Source organism: Emydura macquarii, unplaced genomic scaffold (assembly GCF_026122565.2).
Source record: "Emydura macquarii macquarii isolate MOO-44397 ecotype Brisbane River unplaced genomic scaffold, CSIRO-AGI_Emac_v2 contig_499, whole genome shotgun sequence".
Taxonomy (NCBI): Eukaryota; Metazoa; Chordata; order Testudines; family Chelidae; genus Emydura; species Emydura macquarii.
The window spans coordinates 9621857-9643485 of record NW_027130636.1 but is presented as its reverse complement, the minus strand read 5'-3'; the positions used below and the strand labels follow the sequence as shown (position 1 = coordinate 9643485).

Here is a 21629-nt window from a genome sequence, read left to right as displayed (position 1 = left end):
TGAACTATATATAGGGCCTTCATTCCCCCCTAGCCCATCCATTTTTCCTTTTGTTATAACTTTTCTAAACTTCCTCAAACTTTGGAAAAGTTACTTTAGCAAGAGAACGAAAAAAAGTACACTAACTCTGCCACTGTGACTTTTCCAAAGTTGAGGAAAAGTTGAAGAGTGTAGGAAAAGAAAAAAAAGGAGGGGGAAATGAAAATGAAGAAAGACTCTGTATATCATTCATTGCAATCAGTGAGACAAAGAAAAAAGAGGGAGAGAAAAGGGTGGGGTAATATATAAATATTTGAAATTTCTAAAATTTGGCTTTGACAAAAAGCAGAACATTTTGAAAAAAAAAAATGGAAGCTTTTTCCAAAAGTTTGTGGTTTCTTGTGGGGAGGGGGAAAACCCACTAGATACTTGTTTCAGAATTTCAAATAAAATTTCATCTAGATACAATTCTAACATTCCAAAATACTTAGCCACTTTAAAGAGTTGCCTTAAAAAAAAAAAAAAAAAAAAAAAAAGTGTTTCTTCTTTTTCTCCCCCAAATGTAGTATTTTCCCTTCTAAAATTACCCCAGCCTGTGGCCTGGAACATGAAGGATAAGATCCTGGGTATCATAACATCTAGATAGCAAAATGTCACAACTTTATTGGATACCTCACTGCACTATGAATTCAAACTTGATCCCAGTTTCCTACCAGGGGACACAACACTTGTCTCTAGCTGTGACGGGGCCACAGATGATCTTGAAAGATGTGACACTTAGAAGTGGAGAAGAGCTATTTTAGGTCATTAATTTTAATTTCTGTCTTCTTCTGAGCCCTGCACCGATGGACTCTTGGTAAATAACCAGGGCACTGTGAGGAAAAGGCAAGGCCAAAGACCTGCCCCCTGTCTTTAGTCACCACCTATGGAGAGGAAAGACAAGCACGAGATCACCCCATCATGTCCATTTCCCCGTGCTCCTTCTATGGGGATGTGGCTCTTCACCAGCCCGCATTTAGCCCTGGAAACCTGTGTCCTACAAAACAAATGACCCTCGCTTTAATGCTGCCGAGTTACATTGTGATGCTGTAATTTGGTACTTCTTGAAATATTTCAACAAAATCTTTATTTAAAAAAACAAAACAAAACAAAAACGTATTGAAAGGAGAAATGAACAAGCAAAACTGAATCCTCCTAGAGTCCCTCATATGAGAGGCAGTAGAGGGGAAAATATATATTATTAAAGTCTTCAACTGTAAAGTAAGGCCTGGTAGCTTATTTTCTGTTCAGTTTGTTCTAGCAGGCTGCTTGTCTGGTTAATATTGCATTAGCTCTGACTTTGTTTCAGAGACTCTGCTCTCAGACAGCTCTGCCTTTCAAGTGGTACAATGGCTCAGGAAGATGGTATTTTCAAAGGAGTTGCTACTTTTATTTTTCCAGAAGTCTTAATTCAAAGACTTGACACCAAAATGAAAAACTTTTTTTTTTTTTTTTAAATAGCCACTTTTGACAACTGCCAGATACCTCCTCCGCCCCCAACTGCCTCATGCTTAAAGGATGCTGTGACAGACTGACCTACACCTGCTTCAGTGCTCTCCCCTCATGGTCAGGGATAGGAACTGCTGGGAGGATTGTTTTGAAAACAGAAGCTGCCTAGCAGGAGACAATGAACCTTTAAGAATCCTGAAGCAGCATTCCCCCTTGTGACAGTGCCCCATGATATTGAAGGCTGTGTGAGTGACAGACAGATCTCTTTAACCCTGAGGGACTAACACAGGTAATAGCCCCTGGCTGGATGGCACATGAAACCAAGCAGGAGCAAAGAGGGAGTGTGTGACTAAACTCTACCAGACTTGCCTCTTTTCCCTAGACATGAGTGCAGGTGACTGTCTGGATTCCTTTTGTTTCCTTAAGCTAACCGTTTATTATTTTTAGCAACAAGTTACGGTGGAGCTGTGCCTAAGCAGGAGCTTCACCCGTCAGTCACCTCACTCTTCCACTTCCCCCAGCTTACTTGGGGCAAGTCTGAACTACAAAATGAAGTCGACCTAAGTTACATCGACATACAGCCACTGCAGTAATTACATCACTTTTGCAGGTCCACACTACGCTGCTTGTGTCAGCCGTGCATGTCCTTATCAGGAGCAAAGCGGTGCAAGTAACTGTCTGTGTGGGGCATTGTGGGACGGTTTCCGAAAGGCAGCAACACAGCATGTACCCTGACGCTGGCTTGACCTGGCTACATTGACCTAAGCGCTACGTCTCTCAAAGAGACGGAGTTAAGTTAGTGTCGTAGACCAGTTACATTTTAATGTAGTCGCTTAGAGTTCAGTCGACGTAAGCTGCCTTACATCAACCTAACTGTAGTGTAGAACAGACCTTGGAGCCAAAGCAGAATTTATCTTTCTAGGGTGCACAGAGGCACTTGTATGATTGCTTCAACCACAGCTTCACCTGTGCTGGGGTAATGCGGGGATTCTACCATGCAAAGGAGTGCAAGTCATCCACTGTTGATAATCCCTAGTCTAAGCATATAATAAATGGGGCCTTCAGTTCCAGGGGAACTTCAGTTTTCGTGGCACTTTTCTAGCTGGTCTCTTTTGAGCCCTGGGATAAGCCAGTTTTCTACTTGCAAAGATCTTTCTAGTATTACAATGTTACCAACTCTTGCACAATTTTCATCGTGCATAATTAGATTTTGACCCCTGCTGGAGTCAGTTTGGGGATAATATGGGAAGTTCCAGCCCTCACATCATTTCTAGCCCTGCCCAGGGAAAATCCCCTCTGATTGGCTATCATACCCACTTCCACACCTCCCTGGGAAGGGCAGCCAGTCAGGATGGCTACAGGATACAATCAGAACTCTCCCTCCCCCTGTTGGGCAGAGAGGAATTTCTGGGTCAGAGAGGGAAAGAATGAGCAGTTCCCAGATTCTCAGGGGGCGGGGGGAAGGCAAGGAGCAGAAAAAGCATTGCAGCTCAGGGCAACTCTAATCCTTCCCCCTGCTCCTTACCCCTCCCCCCCACGAGTAGTCAGTCTGCTGTCTGCTTCTCTCCCCACCTCTGTGCTCCAGGACTGAAGAACCCCTGAAGTCACCCCTCAAGTCCTGGGAAGGGGAGAAGAGGGCCCCACTGCACTTGGCCCCTGGCCCGGGAGAAGGAGGTGAAGAGCTCTGGAGTGACAGAAAGAGCAGATATGTGCTAGGAGACCACTGGGCCAACATGGAGGCTGGGGGAGCATAATTGCTGGGATACAGGATGGGCGAATGTGGGACTGGGTGGGAGGACACAGAATTAAGTCATTATTCTAAAATCTGGAAGAGTTGCCAATACTAATTGATACATGTCTTGCAGATGCTCAGGGGAGGAGTTCAAAAAAGATAGACAAGAAAAGAAATCAAAAGACAGACCAAAAACAATATAACCTTTAAAACAATTTCAGGACTTTTGGGCCAACATCAGGATTTTTTTTTTTTTTTTTTTTTGTTTAAGTCTGGTGTGATATTTTCACTTTTGAGGTTGGTAGTGCTGTGTTAATTTGTATGTGCTTGCTGTAGGTGGGCTCACTGATTGCTTTGATTTCAATACGATCACTTTATTAGCTAGTGGATTGCTGACATATTCATTGGCTTCTTATAGGGCTATCACTTAGAGAGGAAATGGATAGTGCTTATTTTCTGGTTTTTTATAGGTTAGTAGTGGAGTCGGATTAATAGTTTGTACTAACTTTTTTTCTCTTTTTTACTCTCTCTTTGTTAGGGCAAATTCATTTGAGAGATGTTTGGAATTAGTTCGCTTATGGTAATTGCAGATTTGGAGACTGAACAAGATCTAAACAACACTTCATCTTTCAAATTGTATTGAATAAATGGCATTTCTAGTTGCTAAATTACCTACTTTTGAAATGCAGTGAATAGTTTGAATTGATAGTAAGTGTTACTTAGAGAAACATTGTTCACATACAAATGACATTCTCTTTCTCTATGTTGGTTCTCTGAGGAAAATTTTTTGGCAATTACTAGAACTATTCATTACATTGCAAAATTAGATAATGCTGAATAGGAATTCCATTTATTTAATACAAAGCTATAGCAAATAGATATTTAGTTTTTCTACTATAGGACAATGGTAAAAGCCATTGTCTTCCAACAGTGAATGAAGAACTATGTTACAATAAAGAATTCTCCCTACATTTATTCAGTCTGTGCATCACTGTAGAGCTTTTCCCAAAATTTTCTAGCCCTATCCTGTCTGGCTTCCTGCTATAGATATAAAGAAATAGTACACATAACATTTCTCTCTCATGGAACCAGCTCATCATTCATTAGGGGCCAAGTTGATGTCACTAAAATTGTGTGCAATACTGCCTAAAGCTTGCTGTGAACTGAGTACCTATGTGACAGTGATTTAGATATGTTGGGCTTCTTATTGGAGGCCTTTTTAACAAAGCAGTTGGGGGCTCCTGGCATGAGGGCCTGATCCTGAGAGATGCCGAGTGCTTTCAAATTCTGCTGACTTCACTAGGACTCAAGGATGTTTAGCACTTCTCAGAAGGCCATCACCATCATTCAGGATTAATCCTACAGTAAAGTAGTCTGGACAAAAGTGAATTCCTACTTGGCGACCATACCTAGCATTTATTCTAGGTCCTGCTCCCTCCTCACAGTTGTATGTGGAGTTTCTTGCTAGGTTCAATTCTTTTAACAAATACTATTTGAGGACAACTTTTACCTGAATCTTCAGTTAATGTCTGAAGTCATGGCAGGGATCAAATGGGTAGCTGTTAATCCACACTTCTCTGTGCACAGTTTGAGAACCTTGTTGAGTTGTTTGGTGCTATTTAGTCTCAGATGTTGAAGTTTACTTCACCACACCAATTCCTGTAAAAACAAAACAAACACAAAAACAAAAAAAACCCATTGATTTCAGTCCCTGATGTTTAAATACATATATGTGAACAGACTGGGCAAAATCTGTTCAAGTGCTCGATTTCTGGCACGTTAATCTTTTTAAAGACATCAAAAAAAGTGATCTGGTTTTCAGAGGTACTGAGCATCCATGGCTTGCATTGACTTAATTGGATAAGAGTTTGAAAACTGTCTAGGCTTCTCAAGACATCTAACTTCAGTCAGAAATTCCATTGGGCTACGGGAACCTTGAAGCACACTTTTATTTCAGAGAGAGCCACCGAGGAATGTAAAAGATAAAAATAGCATAGCTGTGGAAAATGCTTCCTGCACTAGGTTCCCACATGCCTATTAAAAAGGAAATGTTTAGTTTCAGATGACCTAACATAAGGTGGTGCAATGCACTCCATATATTATTCTTCTCTTGCACACATAGAAACAAGGTATTTATTAGACAGTAGGGATGAATGAAAATTCTTTCCAAACTGTTCTGACAAAAAGTTGGATTTCCCCCGCCCAAAAGTGTCCGCTTTTCATGGAAAAGTTTTGTCCAGAGTCTTTCAGTTAGAGTGTTTCAGCCTAAAAACTTAACTTCTCCAGAAATTTTCTCTGTCCCCCCACCAAATCTAGTTCTACTGGAGCAGCAGCATTGAATGATTCACAGAAAGGCTGTTTCTATACAGAGTTGATGGCAGAGCTGAAGTTTTTCAAACCTCGTAAGGGAGTTGGAGGCCTAATCAATTCTCCAAATCCTTCCATTAAAACTGATGGATAATGCAGCTAAACCTCCTGGAGTGCAAGTCTAAAAGTCTCAAGCATCATAAGGCGAGGTCAACATTCACATTTAAGCTCAATCACGCTTTTATACAAAATTGAAGCATATTTGTGAATGTTCTGTAATCTAGCAAAGTTATAAACAAGATCTTTATTTTAAAGTTATTTCTCACTTTTGCACAGTCCTTAAGGCTGCCATGGATGACTCAGCATGTTAATTTGCTATAGTGCTAAGTGTTTCCAACAGCATAGTAACAATGTGCAAGAAAATAGTCTGCTCTGGATTCTTACAATTCCTCTAATTCTGTAGGCACACATTATCTTTTATAGGAACCCAGTGTTATTCAGTGGAATTCACCCACACATAGGAAATCCCCTACAAAACAAGAGGCAAAACAAACACGAGATGTCTGGTGCAAGAAACATTCTCAAGACTGCTCTGAGAACTGTTTTAAGTTGATTGGTTGCTGCTATTTAGGCCATATTAAAATTCCTCCCATCTTATGAAGATTTTGTTTTTATTTATTTATTTTTGTTTAACAGGAACTCAAAGTTTTTCAGTAAATCGATCCTGCAAGGTAGGATGTGCCCCTGCAGAACAGGAGGAATTATAAAAGCAACAAGCAGCATAGATTTTTGTTTCAAAGTTCCAGGAGGAGGAGTGATGAACAAGTCTCTGAACGGGAATATATCCCGTATACACCAAGGACTGGCTACACCATGATCTAGCCTGTTCTCTCAGAGAGGGGACTGATCACTTTGGCAATTTTTCGTAGAAATGCAAAGAGCTGGCAACTGAGTAGGAAGCCATTTTAAATCATTTCAGCTCTAAAAAATTCACTTGCATACTTAACAGGTACAATGTTTGTATGGCATGTTGCATGCTTTACATAGCATATAGCCATCTGGGCATATATTTAGATGACACATGATACTATTAGGATTTTCCCCTCCACCACCTAAAAGTGAGGGCAGCCAGCCCCTGGAAAAACATTTCAGAAGAATGAACTTCACATCACATTAGGAGGTATAAACACTCTTTTGTTCATGTATTCTTCAAACACAAAAGTTACCTATAAGTCAACTTTCACAGGACTCAAGAATGTCATATAAAGGGAAAAGTCAATTTGCATGAATAGCGTAGCAGAGTTAATTTGCTAGTCAGAGCTTCTTTAATTGACTGAAGAATTTACTAACTGGACAAGAAATGAAAGGATGGAAAATAATTAATGACCAACCATCAAAGTTAACATTTCCTTTCTATGAGTGTATAATTAGATTTTTGCATGCTTCTTATCACTATTATCTGTGGACAATGGAATGCATTGGCAGGAAGGATTTAACCATTTTCAGTGTTCCTGATGTTGCTAATTAATGACAGAGGTACAGATGTTCATAAAGAGCTATCTATATAACAGGGAATCCGTTATGTTACACTGATGGCCAAAAAAAATACTCACTTGAGTCTATAGAAGCAGAGAATTAAACACTGGAGCCGGATGATAGCAAACACCTAGTAGCCCATGGAATGGAATGTATTGAGGAAGTGACAGTGAAAGTACATAAATGGGAGAAGGGATGTTCCAGTATTAAAAGACTAATTTCTTATCAGAGCTGGGGCAAATTTTCAGCCAATGTTTCCCTCCCGCACTGCACGCACACACAAAAAGCATATTAAGGTCAACCATAATATTCTGCAAGTGTGTCAAATTAATTTTTTTTAAACTGGAACAAAGATTCTGAAAAAAACCCACCAAACCCTACTGTCTCATTTTGACATTTTCAAAACTAAAATGGTTTGATTTTGATTCTCGGAAAATTTTAAACAATTTTTTTTTTTTTTTTTTTGAAAAAAAAAACCAAAGGAGGTTTTAAAAACTCAAAACAAAAACTCAAATAATTTTGTTTTGGGTTTAACGAAGTATTTTGTTCGCCCCAAAACAATATTTTATTTTTCTCCCCAATTTGGGCAGAAAACAAATGAACAAAAACAAAAACCCCCTCAGTTCTTACAGCTCTATTCCTTACAGTTTATTTCCCTCTGCCTTATCCCACTTCATTTCTTAAAAAAGGAATATATACTGCTATGTCTAGACTGGACACTGACAACACATGAAGCCCTAGTAACTTCCACCCACTGCAGCAAGATTGCATGAGATACAGAAGTTGTCATTGGGACATTTAGTAAAAAAGAGTCTAAATATGTTCAACCAAGTACCCAAGGCTCTGCTAGTACTTCCAGAATCTCAGCAATTGACAGTAGCTGAAACTCAGACAGGGAATACTTCATATTCATCCCACCCAGATATGGATCTGCCACCACAGGAAACAGACAACTCCATTCAGAGCCAAGCAATCATAGCCACAATGAAGACTGAAAAGTCTTCACAGCTGGCAACTAGACTATTCTTAGTAGAGGTATCCTGGGTTGACCACTTCTTGGAACAGCAAGGATGATTGATGGAGGTGAAGAAAAATCTTGTCTCCTGCACAACCATGGCTTAAGAGTTCATAAATTCTTTACACTGCGACCAGTCAGTCTCACACCAAAATGCCACCACCCCGCATACTTCAACTATATTCCACCTTGCTTTATCTGTCAAGAGTCATCTGTAGACCATTGACCTGCAAAAACAGAAGAGGAGATTTTAAAGGGTTCCTCCCCAATGCAGTTGTACTTCAGGTCCATGTCACTTTGGAGCATCATCTCCGCCCTGGAGGAATCTTACCCTGACATAAGGCAGGGTGAGAAACTGTTTTAAAGGGTTCCTGCTGGGATCCAAGTCAATTGAATGCCATCTAGATCAGTTTCGGTACTGCAGGGCACAGGCGTAGATGCTCACCTGCTGGTTGCATGCCCACTACATGCAATTCCACTTCCAATGCTGTACTTGCTCCTGAGTATTTGAAAGCGTTCCGACTTTTTAAAAGCGGAAATATTACCTCTTGGGGAGGAAAAAAAGCCACTGTTACTTGGCAATAAGCCAGCCAGACCTGCCTGCACAATCATCTAGTGCTCAGTTTGCTTTTCTTCAAATAGCAACATTGCTGCAGTAGTATTATTTTACATCCCACTTATTTAACCTACCCAGGCTCTCTCTGCAACACTACAGCTCTGTTGGGGACAGGAGGGCACTACAGCAATCCAAACAAGTATCACTACTTAAGCAATTACTTTCCAATGTATTTGCTGCCCAATCCTTTTCCCACCAAACTCAAGGTAAGATATTTGGTTGCCAGTAAGGAGAATGCAGAACTGGGGAAGGTGACATATTGCTCACCGTGTGCTCCCCTAATTCTGGCGTGGCACGTACTGGACAGGATCCCAGGTGTAAGAGAGCACAAATGGAAGGCTATTATACCCTGCACCATATGTCAGTGACCAGTAGGCACCAGTATAGGAGCCTAGAGATCAGTCATCTTTTTAGAAAAATGTTTTCTGTTGCTCTTTGTGGAGATGAGTCTTATTTCTGCATCATTAGCCAGTTAATATAGTTTCACTACATTTGTTATTATACTTGGTTTCTCTTCCAGTAGCATTTGTATTTGATTATCTTTGCTTCTGAATCCCTTGGTTGCTGTTCAGAGTATGTAGCTTAAACTACAGGTTTATTTTTCTACAGATATTGAACAACATCATTTAGTCAATCTACTTAGTTGACAAAAGACTTCACCAGCTCTTAGAAACCATAATTTCTGAACATGTTTAGAAATTGTAGTTTCTAAGAGATGGTGAAGTCTTTTGTCAAGATTTTTTGTTTGGTTTTTAGACAAAAATGCCATTTTCATTGAAATTGAAATATTATGAGATGTGTCAATGTCAAGCACACACCATAAATACTCCTGTGGGGAAAATTTGTTTAATAATTCTGCCATTTCCTACAAACCAAAAGTTATGAGTTTTGACAAGTTCGAGTAATCTCTTTTGTACTGTGTAGTCAGCGCTCATATGTTCTGCTTAAGGATTTTCATGCAACTACTGCAAACTGAGGAATTTTGTTAGCATTTACAAGACATGGCTAATCCAAGAATGGATTTAAAATCAATAGGCAGAAATTGGTACATACTTATATAGCGGAAGTCCGTCCAACCATAGGCCTTAGGCCAGAGAAAGAAAGACACCCACGGGAATACAAGCAGGTTTAGAGTTATACATGGGCCCTCAGAAATATAGACAGTTCCAGGAAGTCCATATAGCACAGAACCATGAATCCACAGGAAGTGAGATCATGTCTTCTGCATTTACCCAGTTCCTTGACCAAATACTGAATGGTCATAAATCCAGAATGGCTTCACTGATTTCAGGAAAATTACTCTGGATTTGGATAAGGGTAAGTAGGAGAATAATTTGTTCTCCTGTCTCTAGCAAATCCAAACAACTGAGAGGCTCTCTGGCTAAGATTTTCAGTTTTCATTGTGTAAAATGAATATGGATTCTAAGCATCTTTTACTGTCATTTAGAAACAGACTTTAGTGTATTCAGTCTAACTGCTGGGAATGGGTTGATTTTACTCTGGGAATTGTCCTAGTTATGTTTATTGGGGCATAAGAAATTCCCATTGAATAAGACATTTCCACCCACCACTGTTCGTTAATGATTAATTAGTTGGCAGAATGAAGGCTGCTTTCTTTGGCACAACAGCATGTCTTTCCATCTCCTGGAGTTCTCCACTGCATTTTTTAAATATTACATTGACTGATTCTTCCACTTCACCCACATTTACATAAGTCTGAGTTGCTGGCAGAATATTAACATGCTTTGCAAGGCACAGCATCCACAGGTTATATTTGGCCATGAGCAGAAACTTCTCATATCACTGCCACCAGTATGATGCTTGCTCTAGCTAAGAGAAAAAGTGGGTGAGGCAATCTCTTATTTGACCAACTTCTGTTGGTAAGAAAGAAGCTTTCAGAAGCAAGCTCCCCACAGACTACAACACAACTCAAAGCAGCACCAGACTCTTCCAGAACAGATGCAAAGCCTACAGACATATCTCCACTGCTACAATGATCAACACACCCCATCACACACCTTTCAAGGTCCCTGAGGTCCTGCACATGCCCACCGCAACATGCAGTGTACCTCAGCCAGCACACTAAATGCCCCAACAGCAGCAGCTATGTGGATGAAATGAGACATGTACTCCCACAGAAAAATGATAAACAAAGACACCCTATCATCTGTGGATGAACATTTTTCACAAATGAATCACACTATCTGATCTCCCAGTCCTCATCCTCAGAAAGAAGCCTGCACAACACTTTCAAAAGATGAGCCTGGGAGTTTAAATTCATCATCACTTTGCTACATACCAAAGATCATGACCTTAGAGACATTGGATTTATGGCTTATTACAAGAATCTAAAACCCCCACTAGAACCCCTCTCTCCCCCCCAAGCTTCCCACTTCACCTTGAACGTTTAGCATAAGTAGTTAACACATTTCATGGGACCAATCTGTTCCACCTTGTATATAGCTGAGACACTCTGAATAAGTTTCCCAGCCCTGAAGAAGAGCTCTGTATAAACTCAAAAGCTTGTCTCTCTCACCAACAGAAGTTGGTCCAACAAAGACTCACGCACCTTGTCTCCCATATCCTGGAGCCAATCACTGCATACATTTGCTCTAGCTCTTACACATAGGATGAATATTTTAAAAGATATATGGCAACACACAACATTAATCCATGTATCTAAGGGAAAGATTGAACCTCGCGTTAACTGCAGTAAATGATCTGCCTATTGGTTAATATGAATGGACTCATGTTATGTTGCAAAAGCATAAAAACAAAGCTGTGCCTAGCAAGATAGTACTAAGTTGTCTGGCTGGCTCTCAATATGCTCTGGGTTTCAGATTTCTATAACCATCACCTCTGGCTCAAATACAAATGTGTACAAATTGAACATTTGTGTATAAAAGCCTCTCAAGTTTGCTTTCTGCCAACATTTGTACCAAAAATACTTCACACACGTGTTTGCTTTCTGCCAACAGGAAAAAGCTGCAAGAAATGCAGCAAATTCATTTCATATTTCCAGTGTATAGTCACCAAAGTCCACCTTCTCCCCACGTACCATATTCACCAGACTTTACTTAGCTTGTTCTTTCCATCTTAGCTGAGGTTATAGGTCAGTGGACATGGAGAACAACTAATCACCTGTCCTCTTTATAACATCCCTTAACATACTTGAAGACTATTATCAGGTTCCCCCCTCCCTCCAAGTTCTCTTTTCTAAAGACCAAATATGCCTAGATTTTTTAAAAACTTATCATAGGTCAGAGTTTCTAAACCTTTTATCTTTTTTTTTTAAATCTCAATTCAGTGTTATCCCCAAGTTTTATACACATGCTTTCCACTCCATTACCCAAGATCATTAATGAAAATATAAATTAGTACCAGACCCAGGACAGACAGACACCCACGGGACTCCACTGCATAGCTCCTTCTGATTTGACAGTGAACCATAGATAACTACTCTGAGTACAGTTTTTCAGTTAGTTAACCTGCTTTATAGTAATTTCATCATCTGCTGGTCACTTCCTCCCCTTTTATATCCAATATTCCTATTCTTCCTAGCCTGCTTTTTAGACCCTTGTGTAATTAAGCATCAGCTGTCTCTGGAATATCTTCTTATCTGTTCAGCTACATTGAAAAGGCACCAAGGTTCAAACTTACACATCAGAACATAATCACGTCAGTTTGGTTGAGTGCATATTAGACTTTACATAGTAAATATGTATGAGCAGCAGGCACACACTTAAATGGTTAAAACACGTGTATGTTAACTTCTGGGTCTGGATCAAAATGAATTCCCTGCTGCTTCCTCACTTTTCACCTGAAAGAGAGCTGTTTATGCTCCAATCATGTCTCCATTACTTTCACTCTCCCATTTACAGAAGTGACCTATGAGTGACCTGCCAGTCAGGACCCAGAGATGAAAAACATTTATATCTCACAGCCCATTATTTAGACAACATTCTTCATATGTATCTGAGCCAACAATCTCTTAGTAGAAGGTGTTAAAGGTCACTTGGAATACATTCTAGCTATGCAATTAATTAGGGGGAAAAGGTTGATCTTTCCCTTGATAGTTCAGGCAACCCTTAAAATAGGATAGCTTATTTACCTTTTAATTTGACCTCTGAATTTAGGCATCCAAATGTCCCATGTGAAAGAAACAATACATCCTCTTAGCTGTTGCCTATTAAATCCCCAGACACAGATGCTCTCCTTGACAGGAAAGATAGTGACTGCAAATGCCACATTTAACCAATTTTAATATTCATGTACTACTGACATTCCATACTCATTCCATCTCCCTGGTTCTCAGGGGCTGGAAGAGCTCAGCATTTTCTCTAGATCCACATTTCAGCTGCCATGCAAGTGAAGAGACCTTACGTAGCTCTCACCAAGTGTGACAGAAGGGTGTCTAATCTGTGCTGTGTTTCACCAGTCGGTTCCAGAGCCCTGCACAAAGGAGGTCAATCAGGGTCATTAACCCCACTTTACAGAGGGGGAAATGGAGTCACAAAGATGGGAAGCGACTTGCCAAAGGTTGCCAGCAGGCCAGTGGCAGAGCCAGAAATAGAACCCAGGTCTCCCGAGCCCCAGTCTAGTGCTCTGTCCACTAGGCCACTGAGGATTCTAATGACTATTGTTCTCCCTGTATGTTCCCTAAAGGTACAGAGCTGAGGCCATTCCTGCTGGTGCAGTGGGCTCATGATGAGAGTCATCCTGAACTTCCACATGTTTGTACCTCTCCCCTGGCCAACAAGGGGCAGCTTTAACTTACAGCCTGGGCTGCAGTGGAGGCCCAGCAACAGCAGCTGCCCAGGGATATGGTAAAATCAGCATAGCATCATGCCAATCCATTTTTGGTGTGCTAGGTTGCCCCTTACTGAGCAGGGTTTTCCAAATGCTGCTGTGATTTCCCACCCCACCTAGGCAGGTTTTGCATCACTACGAGCCTGGCAGCTGTGTATCCTATTTGGTGAAAACAAAGCGCAACTCGTATCCGTTTGATATCCATCGAGAGTGCAGTGCATGTTACACACTGAGAAGGCAGAAGAAGAGATGGGAGAAAGCCAAATAGGATGTTAGAGGAAGGAGCCCTGATTCACACACTTGGACATCCACACAATTCCCTACCCTCCTGATTCCAAATTTAGCCCTAGCTACCCCAAAACTGCCACGGACTTCTTTGGGAGTCACATTAACGTATACTAGGAACAAATCAGTGCATCCATCTGCTCCTCTATCCATCTGTATTACAACAGCGCCTAGAGGCCTCAGCCCCATCATGCCAGGTACAAGACAAAAGCCACTGTGATACGCAGCAGTCACCCCACTCCAACCGCCAAGCCATTACCAAGCTTTCTACAGACATCATAGCAGGGGAGAGTTTTAAGGAGGGAGACAGAGGATGACAAAGGCTGTGGGGATACTTCTGGGGAGCCCCTTTCATGCATAAAGACTGGCAACAAAGAAAACTTGGAGGTGCTTGTAGGAAAATTTTACAAATGGGCACTCGAGTCTAGCATGATCTGCACAGTGGGGAAGGGAGTGGACGTCTCAGTTGTGTATCAGAGATCATAGATAAGGTGGGGTAGGCAGAGAAGGACCTTAAAAATAACAAAGACAAGAAGTTCACGTTTGCTGTGGTGAAGGGGAGCCAATGGAGGGAAGCAAAGAAAGAAGTGATATGGTCAAACTGATGAGCCAAGGTGATCATCTCTGCAGAACATTTTGAATGGGACAAGATGAGATTTTTCAAGACCAGAGAGGAGGAGGATGCAGTAATCAAAACAAGATGGAGGCCCAGAGGAGAATTTTAGCTGTGTGGACAGAGAAGAAAGGCTGGAGCTAGAGAGGTGATGCAGCAAGAAGGAGCAAGATTTTTATGCTGCCTGGATGTGTGGCTCTTCAGAGGGCTGAGTCAAGGACTCCCAAGTAACACCCAGGTTACAGGTCAGAGTGGTCTTGTTGGTTCCTTGTTTCTTCATCACTGCCATTCCAGCATAGGGAGATTGCATACAATTTTCACCACAGCCTCCCTCTGCTCTGTGGATTGTCTGCATTTGGAGCCCTCCATGGGGCTTATTTGGAAATCAGCACTGTGTGCAATTTGGTCAAGAAGTTGTGACACTAAAAGTGGGAGAAGGGAAGACAGGGTAGGGATGAAGTTTACAAAACATTAAGATACATATGCAATTTGCTAGTTTTATAATAAACTCAGGAGTGAAAGCAAGAATAAGTGGCAATGGATAGGAAATTATCTAAATTACAGCAGCACCTAAAGTTCCCATCTGAGATCAGGGGCATTTTGTGCTAAGTATGTTCAAATAGTAAGTACCAGTCCCTGTCGGAGTTTAGAATCTACACTAATAGGGACAAAGGGTAGAAGATGATTATCCCTATTTTACACATGGGGAAATTAAGGCACAGGGTGATCATGTGACATGTCCATGATCACATAGGGAATCTGAAGAAGAAATAGTGATTACATCCACATCTCCCAAGTCCTTTTCCAGTGCTTTAATTATAAAGCCATCTTCCCTCTAGAAGTGGAAGGCTAAAATAGTAAGACAAGTGCATATTAATTCACATTATTTCGTATGTACCAAACAGGCCAAATTAGAAAGGAAACAGCCATTTAAATCACCAAGTTCAACAAAACACAGTTAAGGATAACTTGGGCTTCCTTCTAAGGTATTACAATCCACATGGGGGATGTTTATTTAAGCAATTAGCCCTAATTTTTCCTCTTACTAATTTGGCTTATTGTACTTCTAACTAGATCTGACCTTTATATGTCCTACTCTCTTTCTTCTGACTTTGCCGTTTTTGGCAGAGTTCTATATTTTTGATCTAGAGAAGAGAACGGAAAAAATAAGGGATGTTTGTAGAATAAAAAATTCTCCAAGCAACAGAAATAGGTGAAGGTTGAAGAGACGAACGAGATAAGAGGAAGCTTTTTCCATTAAGTGTACTCTTGAACTGAAAGGGAAGCCATTAATTTCCTCTACGGTTACAAACAAACACACAATAAGAGTTTCACCAGTAAATATGAGCTCCTGAGTAATAAGGTGGGAAAACAGAAAAAATATTGCTAATGTAAAGAAAAAGGTCAGATAGTTACTTATATTATCTTACTCAGATGTTTTTAAGGAAGTAGAAGACAGAAGAATACAGAATACATTCTAATTAAGATTGAATGTCTCCATTATCTTACATATTTAGGGGCGTATAGACTTGAAATATATGAAACAGGCCAGATCCTCGGCTGTAAATTGGCATACCTCCACTAAAGCCAATGATGCTAGGCAGATTCACCCCAGCTAGGATATGGCCAACTAGCCATGGCTGAGGAGTACATTATAAAGGAAAGAACTTAGTCCCATATGCTCATGTTGCCCAAAAGTAAAATACTCTGCCAATAGCAGCAAGTGCTGAAGCCAGCATCTCAAGAAACTTGTATACGATGCAAGGTAATGTCCATGTACATTTGTTTGCTTCCAAACCCTTTGGTTTCTAAATAGAAAAGCTATGTGGTTTTCAAAATATGCCCCTGGATACTGGCCCTTGGTTTCACTTCCATCCCTGAATGAGGGCTGGTGGCATGGCACAAGAGAAGTCAAGAGGCAGATTGTGCTTTGAAGACTCTGGGTTGACCTGGAGGAGCTATCAGAAGAATCGTGCCACAGGGAGACACTCTTGTATGGAGATCCCGGGAGCACAGGCGAAGTGTGCCCCCAGCATCATCCTATATGTTGAAGTGGCATGTTCCATCTAGCACATCTGGCTAGCTCTTCCATCACTGCTTCAATCACAGATGGGGCAACATCACTGCCTCACTGAAAGTGGCTTGTACCACAAGGAATTCTGAGTGCACACAGAGACCATAACTATGCCTGACTCCTTGTGTTTCCCGAACTCTCAGTGCACCTGAACAAGGGTGAGGCAATCTGTTCCTGAAGACGGTATATTTCTGTAACACGTAATACTCTGTAACCATGCAAAGTGGATAAGAAATTATATTAAGGTGTGTATTAGGTGTGCTCCATCTCAAAGGTTAGAGCCCTAGCAATGTATGCTATCCAGATTCTTGGACTGCACTCATTACCTTAGTATCTGACCATCTGAGGCAGTGATGTTTGAAAGTTGGTAGGTTAAGCCAGCAGATAGGGGTATACTTCTGAATTTTTAATGAAAAAATTAACCAATTCATACTGTGTCAGATTCAAAACAGCATAGGCAAAGCTCAATTTACTAAGACCCAGTCAAGACTGCTGCTAGAAACTCAGCACTGAATTCTCAGCTAATTTCAGGAAAAATTTCATAAATCGCAGCTGTCACTGTAAAGAGACCAGTCTATTGAAATGTTATCACTGGAGACTGTTCACTTGTGAAACTGGGCCTGTGGACTAAGAAAACAAATTAATTTGCTTCATTTAATTGAATAACCTCAAACAATAGCTCGGGTAACACTTCGGTGATCTGTTTCCCTTTAGGAAAGAAAATGCTCGGGTTTGATGGCTCAAGAATTGATAAACAAGTTTTTAGCTTCTCCAGGCTGTGTTTACTAACTGACAGGAGTAATTATATATCCCATACAAACTGACCACACATATAAGCATGATGATGGTAACATAATAAGTTCTTACACCAACCCTAAGTGAGTCCAGAATCTCCATGGAAGTGATTGTTTGCGTTTTCCCTTAGCATCCCACCTGACACTGTACACTGGCTTACATAGAACCAAACTGCATTATGGAGCATTATTTAGTGCCCAATCCTGCAAGGCCAATCCTGTATGGGAAAGGATTGACTACATGTACACATAAGGGTCGTCAATTAACTCAGATGATCACTTTTAGTCAAATATATTATGCACAAATACAAGTTATCATTCAGATGCATTCATTATGCCTTTTTATGTGCATCTGAAAAAATGTTGAGTGAGCTGGCTGTGCATATCTGACAGAATAGTTGAATGCAAAAGTTAGAACTGGGGCTCTAAACATTTCTATCAGTGAATTTTGCATGCCTGTGTAAGCATGGACCTGTTTCTGAAGGTGCACTGACATACCACAAACTGTCCTTTATAAACACCTGTTAAACAGAAGCTTCCCCTGAACATTTGTGCAAATATAAGTTTAGCTTTTATGCCTCTTTCCAGAAAGACAGAAGGGATGTAAGCTTATTCAAATTCATTTGATTAGGAATTCAATAGAATGTACAAAGACATTATTTCACTGTTCACCAAGCTGCTGTCCTACCCCATTGTCTTGTTTTCCTTGGTCTTGCCCGATCGTCATTCACTTTCCACTATTATTTGAGACATTCAAAGACAAAAGGCTCCAATGTAAATTGTCTTTTCAGCAGAAAATGAATTGTAGTATTCCAGGCATTGACAAAATTTTAGATTGAAAATACCATCCTTATTCAAGAGAAATCCATCAGGGGCAGCTTTTCGAGGAAACTCACATTCACTAAGTGTGATAGTCACAAAGGAACATATGCTAGGAATTGCAATGCTAGACCATGTGTCCATCTAGGCCTGCGTCTTGTCTCTGACCTTCTGTTCCAAGGAAAGGTGGAAGAACCCCCCACACGGACAACTATGGAATAACTTGTCCATAAGGAAAGTTTCTTCCTACCCCCAATCAGTTAGTGATTGGCGCATGCCCTGAAGCATGAGGGTCTCTCTGTTAAACCCCATTAGCCCCTCTAATCTAACTGGGGATGTTTTTATTATCCACCTAAATCTCTAATCCTTTTCTGAATCCTACTAAGCTCTTAGCCTCAATAACAGTTTGAGGCACTGAGCTCCACAGGTCAATGTATAGCATAATACAAATGTATCTTCTTTAAAATATGTTGCTTTTCAATGTCATTGAATGTCCCTGACCCCCTTCTATTTCTGCTGTAACTTTAATATAGTGTCCCGAACTGTATAAATTATTCTCAAAGAGGCTATGCCATCAGTTCCGAGAATGGTATTAAATATGTTTAGTATACTATATTCTTTTCCATGACTTTATGCACCCACAATTCTGTTTTTTGTCAGCATTGAGCAGACTGTCATTGAGCTGTCCACGGTGACACCCAAGCATCCCCTTCATCCCCCAGTCATCATAGTTATTTAGAATCCAACAATGTGTATCAGATAATTCCATCCTATGTGCCTGTGTCAGTGATTACTTTTTCCAACACTATCATAATGCCAGTCACTCAGCTTTAACTCCCCCATGAACTCACTCACAACCAGCTCTAGTTTGCAGTAAGAAGGGATTGTCTTCTGCAAGTTTTGCCATCTCATTTTTCACTCCCCTTTCCAGATTGAATAAACCTGGTATTAGCGCAGAACCTTTGTGGCATCCCACTATTAACCTTTAGCCCTACCGAAAGTTGACCATTTAGTTCAGAGAAAACAGTAGAAATAATTTCTAATGCATTACAACATTTTACCTCTCACCACATGACTACTTGGTTTCTTGAAAAGCCTTGTCAGGGACTTATAGCAGGAGATTTCCAAGGGACACTGAACACATTTAGGCACCCAACTTCTACTGAAAGTCACTGGGAGTTTGGTGCCTTAGTCCCTGGTGAAAATCTCCCCCATTAATTATACCAGTCGATTCTCCTTTGTCCATTATTTTGTTGTCACGTTTAAAGAATTGTAGTGGGTTAGAAGGCATAATTTTCCTGTACTTAAGGGGGGGAAAAGAAGTCACAACATGATTATGTGATCATTTCAATCACTTTATCAGATACTGAAGTAGACTTACTGCTCTGTAATTGCTAGAATCACTACATTTTAAAAGGTCCTAGAAATGACTGCATTTGCTACTGTCCAGTCCTCTAGTACAGTAGTTGATTTTAATAATGGATTGCACAGTCTTAGAAGCTCAGCCACTTCATTCTTAGATTCCTTCAGAACTCTTTGCTGCACAGTGGAAATACTAAAAGATTCAGTCCAATTTTAGAGATTTTTTAATTGTATCCCCATAGCACCTCGGAGACATGGATGAGGATTCCCTAGTGCTAGGCACTGTACAAAAACAACAAAAGGTGGTCCCTCTCCTAAAGGTCTTACAGTGCAAGTAGAAGACAAGAACTGTACTCCCTATACTTGATGGGCAATGCTGCAGGAACTAGGAATACCTCTAAAAATGTAGAAGGAACTGGACCCACTGTATATTAGTCCTGGTGATTTGTTGCTCTTTAATGTATCCATTTGTTTCATCACTTCCTCTTTTGACACCTTAGTCTCGGACAGTGCTTCATCTGTTAGCTGAAAAGGAGTAAGCAACTCCCCATTATCCTCTGCAGTGAAGATTAAAACAAAGAAGTAATTTAGCTTCTCTGTAACATCCTTAGCTCTTCAGTTATTCCCCACAAATTCTTTGCACTAGCTTCATGGTGGATGACCTGTAGTCATAACACCTGAAAAGACATGATTTAATTTAGACTAAGTAACAAGAGGTCTTAAAACCAGAGTGGAGAGGTTAATTGTGAAAACCAAGAGACAGTTAAAGTTTCTGTCACAGGGTCCCTCCCCACCAGGCCACTCTCAAATGGCAGATGCTGGTGCAACATGTGCATCCTACCTCATTTTTCCCTTCAGTTTCCAAAGCCAACTGAGTTGCCTCTCCTTTCCCCATAGACCAGACCAACAGCCATTTCACCCACACACAAAAGGAAAGCAATCCTTTTTACAAAATCGAAGAGGACTTCTGTTTTCAGACATTTAACATGTGCATCAATTCCCAGGTCCCTCAAATTGAAATAGTTCACAAATCTTAAAGAGGCAGCAGTTCATCAAGTCTATTGTCCCTGTCTTTTATCCTGGGAGAGAGACACCTCTCCAGGTCGTCTACATAAGAGGCAACAATCCTACTCCATGACTCCTGTGTACCTACTCCAGGGCCTCCACCCCACTGACCCATCTCCAAATTTCTTACAACTTTTCTGCTGCAATTCTTATCACAGGGCTCCTGCAGTGTTTCATTCCCCAGGCCTCCTTCACCTGTGAGTCCTACCCCTACTGAGCTCCTCTAGGATCACCATATGCCCCAGGCTGAGCCAGATATTCCCCTTTACCTAGAGGCTGCCTCATAGAATTTCCACTTGGTGAAGTTCCCCAGCTGCAGCCAGTCCTGATCCACCAACGCTCCTCAGTTCTTCCACTAGACCAGCTCTTCTTTCCCTCCAAGAAGCTACCAATTTGTGCTCTCTCAAGAGAAACTCATATAGCTTGCTCCAGAGAATCCCCACCCCACTAATTTTCTGCCTCTTCATCCTCCTTGTCCTAACCACAGCCTAGGTTGAAACATCAGGTGCCTTCTATCAGACAGCTAATTAGTCACAGGTGAACTGGACCAACTCTTCAATGGGCCAGTTACCCTGTGACACTTGTAAAGAACCATTCAACCCTATTCCCCACCTTGGGAGGGGAAAAATATTCCTTGTATGCAGTGAAGTGATTGAGAGTTTTTCAAGTTCAGGTAATTTAATATTTCAGATCTCACCCATCTCTAGTTGATAGAGAGAAGACTTTAAAGTGCTATTAGTGGAGGGTTTTTTTGTTTTGTTGGGTTTTTTTTTTCCACAGCAATGGAGAAACCAAACATAGCTGACCTCTGTAATATAGCACAAAACACTTCTTTTTTTAAATGAAAAAGGCTTTTTACCAAAATTAAAATTCAACGGTTTTCCTGTTGGTTGAAAATAAATGAAAAACAATTTCACACAGAACTAAAGACTTTAAAAAAATCTCATTAAAATATAGATCTTTCAACAATCTGGCATGTTTTGAGTATTAATTTGTTTAATGGGTAGTAATTGCCTTAAATCTCATTTCATGGACAAATTGTAGTCTCCAGTGCCCTACATTTTTTGCCACACATCTGAAAAAAATCAACTGTGTAACAGATACTTGCTAACAGAAAGTCTTTCTGGAAGGTTTA

General features: G+C 40.7%; 1 protein-coding gene and 1 long non-coding RNA gene across 3 annotated transcripts in view; one reads left to right on the top strand and one right to left on the bottom strand.

Moving 5' to 3' along the window:
• The window catches only part of LOC137147018 (vertebrate ancient opsin-like), a 125188-nt gene that overhangs the window by 101745 nt on the left and 1814 nt on the right, over window positions 1–21629 (top strand). The gene's annotated exons all lie outside the window — the stretch shown is intronic.
• On the bottom strand, window positions 577–20928 carry LOC137146992 (uncharacterized). Of its 2 annotated transcripts, XR_010918123.1 has the most exons (4): window positions 20764–20928; window positions 19855–19954; window positions 4710–4858; window positions 577–1015 (listed from the first exon to the last, which is right to left on the bottom strand). It is a non-coding gene; the product is annotated as an uncharacterized lncRNA (long non-coding RNA). The 2 variants fall into 2 exon arrangements; XR_010918124.1 differs by lacking the exon at window positions 19855–19954.